The sequence below is a fragment of the Ictalurus punctatus genome, chromosome 27 (assembly GCF_001660625.3).
Source record: "Ictalurus punctatus breed USDA103 chromosome 27, Coco_2.0, whole genome shotgun sequence".
NCBI classification, from domain to species: domain Eukaryota; kingdom Metazoa; phylum Chordata; class Actinopteri; order Siluriformes; family Ictaluridae; genus Ictalurus; species Ictalurus punctatus.
The window spans coordinates 18,781,960-18,789,657 of NC_030442.2; the positions used below are offsets into that span (position 1 = coordinate 18,781,960).

The 7,698-nt window shown below is 40.4% G+C and overlaps 1 long non-coding RNA gene across 2 annotated transcripts; it reads left to right on the forward strand.

The window, feature by feature from the left end:
- The first annotated feature begins 520 nt into the window (after positions 1-520).
- On the forward strand, positions 521-5,904 carry LOC124626430 (uncharacterized). Of its 2 annotated transcripts, none has more exons than XR_006981250.2 (3): positions 521-835; positions 1,474-1,595; positions 5,105-5,904. It is a non-coding gene; the product is annotated as an uncharacterized LOC124626430 (long non-coding RNA). The 2 variants fall into 2 exon arrangements; XR_006981249.2 differs by having other exon boundaries at positions 521-816; positions 5,105-5,903.
- Positions 5,905-7,698: the final 1,794 nt, after the last annotated feature.

Here is a 7,698-nt window from a genome sequence, read left to right on the forward strand (position 1 = left end):
TTCACTGATTCAACAACAAAAATGTTTCACTGACTAAACAACAAATGATTCACTGAGTCAACAAAAAAATATTCACTGACCTAACACCAAACGATTCACTGACTCAACAGCAACAACGATTCACAGACTCAACAACAAAAATTATTACTGATTCAACAAAAATGATTCACTGACTCAATACCAAAATGGTTCACTGACTCAACAACAAAAATGATTCACTGACACAACACCAAAAATGATTCACTGACACAACACCAAACATTATTCACTGACACAACACCAAACATTATTCACTGATTCAACAACAAAAAATGATTCACTGACTCAACAACAAAAATGATTCACTGACTCAACAACAAAAATGATTCACTGACTCAATACCAAAATGATTCACTGGCTCAACAACAAAAATGATTCACTGACTCAACAAAATTACAGAATGGTTCACCAGCAAAATGATATACTGTGAACAAAACGATTCAATGACTCAACACCGACTAGAATTAAAGCGTTTGATCCAGAGAGTCATTTAGTTCTGTACAGACAGAATCTCAGGTGTACAGGTGTGATTAAACTCTCAGAGTGCTGCTATGACGCTCGTCTAAAATCCAGCAATAGGAGGACGACAAACTCAAGGGAAAGCTACAGATACAATTTAAAGAAACAAAACATGTTTTCTCTACCAGCTGAGGATCTTCATTGTATAATCTGACATGGAGAACACACGCAGTCTGATATAGAAGTCGGACGAGATTTGTTCATCTGAAAACGTTGGACTTTTACAGCGTTAAACTGGCTTTACCGTTCCTCCTCTCAGTGAGTGAATATTTAATGAGTGAGTCCAGCTTGTGTTACATTTATGAAATGGTACAGTCCACTGTAGGGGCGTTTAAAGGTTTACTTCTTGTGACTTTCTTACATGGCTTCAGAATGTTTTTACTGTTAAAATGATTGAACATGTCATATTTAATATTTCCCAGTAGTTTCTCTTGATGTGATTTAGTGGATAAAGGGGGAAATGCTTAATTACGGGTCTCATACCTCCCCGAAACTCTATAATTAGAGCTCTGAGAGGTTGTTAATTGAATAACATTTCAAATCAATGAGTCAGGAAATGAAAAACAAACAGACATTTGGAGATTACTCAGGTTGTAGTTTTTTTTATCCTTGGAATCTTAACGAACACGTCAGACTCATCTCGTCTTGGTACGCATAGCCTCTCTGCTCCGTGCTTTTATAAAGCAAAAAAAAAAAAAAAAAGACCCGACAAAAATCCGCTTTGATTTGTCACGACATCAAAATTCAGATCCGAGCCTCAGGCTGAAAGTCATTGCATGTATTTTTTCAACATAACAATAAAATTCACTTTTAGCGCCCTTCCAGCTCTGGAAGTGTCTCCAATGATATATATTTCATTTTACGGTGCGTTTGACACATCTGAAATGTAAAATGCTTTATCTGGGATTTATACAGGTGGAAATGGTCCCGGCTGCAGCGGGTGATAAATTCAGGACTGTAACTGTAAAAGGTAAAAACTCACCTTGCTGCCGTGGGAGAGAGGCGCCGAATGACAACGAGGCTTTTAATGCCTTCATGTGAGTGTGGATTTAATTGTAGCTTTAAGTGCATCTTGTCTCAAATGACTATGACGAGAGGTTAAAGGGATCAATGTGGAAGCTTCTAGAATATTTTAGGACACATTCGGAAATACAGCTTCAACACATTAGAAGCACATTGTAATTTCAAGTAAAGTTCAGAGTGCTGTTGAATCCTGGATTCTGATTGGTCGTCAGGTGGTGATTAGTTCTCTATAACAGTGGCTCTGACAGTAGCGCAGCTTTATATTAACACACTCGTTCTGATATGTTATCGTTTCTATAGCAACCGCTCGTTCACGGGACGTGTACAGTGCACGCTTCAGTGATAATCAACAGATTTTTTTTTTTAAACACGTGCATCATCATTGATATTTTGTAAGGAGAAATGTCTTTAAGTAACGTGTATGGAAGGAAGGAGTCTCCAGTGTCGGTGCTTTGTAACAGTCACAGGAAAAGCTGTAACTTTTCGTAGGTTTTCCGTCATCTTCAGGACGGAGGCGTTTACGCTGCTTCGTGTTGTCCCGGCAACACGGCGAGCTTCGTCAACTCCTTCTTTTTTTGTCTTATTAACGTCTAGGGAGAGAGAAAAAAAAACGAGAACAGGAACTTGTTACAGAGACATTTCACAACTTAAATGTTACTATAAATGGATAAAAGCAAGATGCCATTCTTTAATAAATAAAAAAAAGAAATAGTAATAGTTTATGGATTTTTGTTTTATAAAACACTTTGGGGCATGCTGTTATGGGAAAATAATCTACTTCAGGGTGATTATTACTGACATCACTAGATATTTTACGCAGTATTTTAGGTTGTGCTGAAAAAAACCCCTACTGACAAACAGAGCTCTGACCTTGAAAGCGTTAACAATTCTTTTAAAATCCAGCAACACATTTCACCGTTAAATTCTATAAAAGTTTCAGATGAATTTTGTTGTACTTTTCCTGCTCCGGTCCGAGCCTCATGCGTTTCACCTCGTGCGTTACGAGATCAATCATTTTCTCATCGTCACTTTTCATGTACCAATTTCCCTAAACGTGTATCCAAACCCAAAGGGAATTTCTTTTCGTATTTAGTCCTAAATCCGTTCTTTTTCCCTTCGGCACGTGGGATAAACTGCAGATCTGCGGCTCAGGAAACAGTTGCTCAACTTCCCTTGTTTCACAATCGACTCTGCAAACGTTCTGAACAGATTGCACATGGCAGCACTTACGAGAGAAAACAACACGGTCGATTATGACACAAACTCCAACCCAAATCAAATATTTGCACATTTCGGTCAGAGCTCACACTGAGCACGTGCGGTGTGTGAGCGTCGGGTCTGGCAACCGTTTATATCACACTGAGTTTCTGCATGATGGTGATGAGAACATGACTGATAATACAGAGTATTAACATCACAATGCACTGACCCTGAGAGAGCGAGAGAGAGAGAGAGAGAGAGAGAGAGAGAGAGAGAGAGAGAGAGAGAGAGACAGAGAAAGGATACAATTAGTTGTCAGGAAATAGAAAGAAAGAAATAAACAAATTAAGAAAGGGGAAAGTTCCTGGTGTTCAGAGTCGGGTTACGCGGCTGCTTAAGTGGAATTTCTGAGCTCCAGGTTGGGATGATTAAAATCACCTGCGTGTAGTTCACACCTGCGAGGTCACCAGATTTGTCTCGAGTAGAAGCGTCTGAGACGGAGTTTCACACTCGCGTCTTCAAACACACACACACTCACCTTCACACCTGAAATACATCATGGACAGAAAATACAGACTGAAGAAGGAAATAAAATATGATCTAACATAAAGAATCCCGAATTTAAAAATGTCCAATATAAAGAGTAAAATGGCGATATCTGAGTGAGAAGATGTGGAGTGTTGAAATAAATCTAACAGGAGTCTGGTGTGTATATTAATAATATATTCCTGCATGAATAGTCCTAGTTGTAATTCTCACATTAATCACTGGTTTAATTGAACAAAATGGCTTCCGCACTCGTTATTCAGCAGCACATATACTGTAGAATAGCACTCGATCCAGCGCATCCTGTTCTTTCACATCTTATTATTTTATCCGCAGCTCTGACAGTTACTCGATTGATTGTAAATGGAGGTGATGAGATCGTAACGTGTGTGCGGGATGGAGGAGATTTCATCACGCTTTTATTTTATTCACTGTTTTGATTTGTAGAATGAATCAAATAAAGTCAGAGTTGGTGTTAATTCGATGCGCTCTGCTGTAAAGGAAACGTGCTCACGGTGTGAAGGATAATCTGACCTAGCGCTCATCTGCTACGCTTACAGACAAACTTTACCGCCGTTCATCGCTTTATCCACAACACGTTCCCTCCTCCAGATAATCCATGTTTCATAGACTTTAAAGTGAGGATATTATTCATTCATTCGTGTATTTAATGTTATCCTTGCATGACGTTCCACAGCGTGTGTGTGTGTGTGTGTGTGTGTGTGTGTGTGTGTTTACGTGTGTGTGTGTGTGTTTACAGACAAAACATAAATTTCAGCGTGATATATTATAGTTACATCAAACAGTCAGACGGTGGCGCTGGACTTAACACCGCTCCTCTCTCGAGCTGATATCATGCAAGAAACATGCGCTTAAGTTCGAGTACAACTGAGACACGCCCATCTTTTAGACAAACTCCGCCCCTGCACATGTAACGCTCACGTTTTCAGTATTAAATCCTCAATATGGGCGTGTCCCAAATCACACACTACTGAACCTGTGTCAGTGCTTAGTAATAGGAATTTGAATTAAATTGTACGATGTAATAAAGTGATTAAGTGCACTCAGACTTTTACACTGTTTACTGAAAGCTGTTTACTTTTCGCGTCTCAATCCGGCGAGGAGGCGGTGGTGGTGTTAATTGAATAGGAGCTCGGTGTAATGGGTCACGGAGCGTAATTGAAAGGGGGTAAACAGTGTCTCTTATCTTCCTGCAGCTGTTTAGTTTTAATTGAAGCGTTTACTTTAAAGCACCGCAGGCCGCCATCTTTACTCAGTGTGGCACACACACACACACACATACACACGCACACACACACTCAGTGCAGTATGGATTCGGGCATTTCCAGAAAAGAACACACAAACACACACACACACACACACACTCACACACACACACACACACACACACATACACACTCACACACACACTCAGTGCCACACGAATTTGGGCATTTCAACAAAAAATACACACACTCTGGCTTCAAAAACAAGTGTACCATAAAGAAATGAATCAGGCCTAAAGGAGCTGGACAAGCATCAAATAACTGTAACACACACACACACACACACACACACACACACACACACACACATTTAGACTGTTCCACTAGTCACTTCTATAGTATGTTATGATGTTTATAATTAATAATAGTATCATGGTGGACACTTAAAGGTCAACAGTTCATTGTCTGTCTCATAGCTAATGTTAGCTAGCTAGCATGACTCAGCATCAGTTAGCATTAGCTGGCTACTTCATTACAGTCTCTTTCCACAGATGCTGCCTTCATAGGGACCCTCCTGAGTGCACTAATGATATGCTGAAGCATTTTGAAGCATCATATCTCGCACCTCACGCAGAATATACGCCGCTAAAATGCCAAAACCAATTAAAAGTCTGACGCCACCTGCAGTAAAATAATTTCATATTTAACGCTGCGTAAAAAAAATGATAATCATAAAGAAGTAATTATCCTGAAGTAAATAAATGAGTGCGGAGTAAGTGAAATTTCTCAGTGGGATAATTAAAATTTTCAGTAAAGCGTAATTGCGTTGAGGAAGTTCTGTTTGAAGTGAGGGATAATGAACACGACTTGGCTTCAGGTGTTCAGCGCTGTTCACGTCAAAGTCTGGCAGGATTAACGTCAATTAATCCACTGTGTTCGTACCGAGGCTGAAGAAAAGCTGCTCAGGATGACAAAGCGTCACATTCAGTTACGGCAGTCTGAGCTGAGCTATAAAACAGCCGAGACACAAACGAGCGCAGAGACGGAAACGAACGTAGAGACGGAAACGAGCGAGGAGACGGAAACGAGCGAGGAGACGGAAACGGGCCAAGAGATGGAAACGATGGCTGAGACGGAAACGATGGCGGAGACGGAAATGAGCGCGGAGACGGAAACGATCAAGGAGACGGAAACAAGTGCGGAGATGGAAACGAGCGAGGAGACGGAAACGATGGCGGAGACGGAAATGAGCGAGGAGACGGAAACAAGTGCGGAGATGGAAACGAGCGAGGAGACGGAAACGATGGCGGAGACGGAAACGAGCGAGGAGACGGAAACGAGCGAGGAGACGGAAACAAGTGCGGAGACGGAAACAATCGCGGAGATGGAAACGAGCGAGGAGACGGAAACGATGGCGGAGACGGAAACGATGGCGGAGACGGAAACGAGCGAGGAGACGGAAACAATCGCGGAGATGGAAACGAGCGAGGAGACGGAAACGATGGCGGAGACGGAAACGAGCGCAGAGACGGAAATGGAAACGAGCGCGGAGACGGAAACGATCGAAGAGAATTTTCAGACAGTCACGATTAAAAATGATAAATATTTATTGTAACATACTGTATATAAATACTAAAAATAAGAAATCCAATCAGTGAATTAATAATTAATTAAGCAAAATAAAATGTTATATAATCATAACTAAAATAAGCTACAGGATACATACATTAATAAATATAAATATCATATTATTTAATGAACAAACAAACCAATAAAAGCTGCTCAGGACTCTTTATTGGTCCAGTAGGTTCAGTTGGCTCAATAAAAGAATATTGTGGATATTGTGGAGTCGGAGCGTTTGGCTTGTTACCCGCGGCGTCTCAGCCGTGTCTGATGTCTTTACTGCGTGATTCGTGTTTTCTGGAGGTTTGTATAAATGACAGTTAATAATCGGCGCTAATCAGACGGACGTTCCAGCGAGTGTCAAAAACAAATAATTCATGAAGAGTAAACAACAGAGCAACTGAAGCGTTCAGTGTGTGTTTAATTTTCTGCCTGAACAAAAGGTTTATATATGTAAATCATTTACATTTAATAATGCAGTGAATCTAATCTACACACAGCGCTGTGATCAGACTGAAAACGGCTCAGATTGTGATGTTCAAACAGCAAAACTGATTAATAATGATAATAATGAACGACTTCCTGTAGAACACAGAACTGATTTATTTATCGTCTGTGTATCTCTTCTATATATCTATATATATCCATGTGTCTACTCGTCCAGCCGTACATTCCTCGCTCGGAGTATCGTCAGCGTGTAGATGAATTATCCAGTGAACTCATTTTACTGCTGCATTTCATAGCCTCAAAGACTCTTTTTACATTAAAAGAAGAATAAGAAACATGCTGTCTATCAAACTGAGAAGACCGCTGCTCTTTCCCACATGTTCAGATTTACAGTGCTGTGATAAAGTATTTGCCCCATCCTGATTTCTTCTGTTTTTGTGTTTATCTCATACTAAATGGTTTCAGAAATGAAAAAAAAGAAAACAAAGGCGACCTGAATAAACACAAAATACAGATTTTTAAATGATAATGTTATTTATTGAATCAAAAAGATTATCCAAAACCAACTGGGCCTGTGTGAAAATGTATTTGACCCTGTAGTTACTAATTCCCCAAATCTATAACTGCAGTGATAACGGGGTTCAGCTGGACTAGACAGAACCAGACCTGATTACTGCAAACCCTGTTCAATCACATCTACACTTACATAGAACTTTATCAACAGCATGAAGTCGGTTAAAAGATCTTACTCAGTAACACACTACGACAAAGTTGAAAGAAGTTCCAGAAATGATGATGCAGGTGGTGATTGAAGTACATCAGTCTGGGAAGAGTTATAAAGCTATTTCAAAGGCTCTGGGACTCCAAAGAACCACAGTGAGAGCCGTTATCTCCAAATGGAAAAACTCAGCACGGTAGTGAACCTTCCCAGAAGTGTCCGACCTTCCAAAATTCCTCCAAGAGCACAGCGACGACTCATCCAGGAAGTCACAAAAGAGCCGAGGACAACATCAAAGGACCTACAGGCCTCTCTTACATCAATAAAGGTCACTGTTCATGACTCCACGATCAGAAA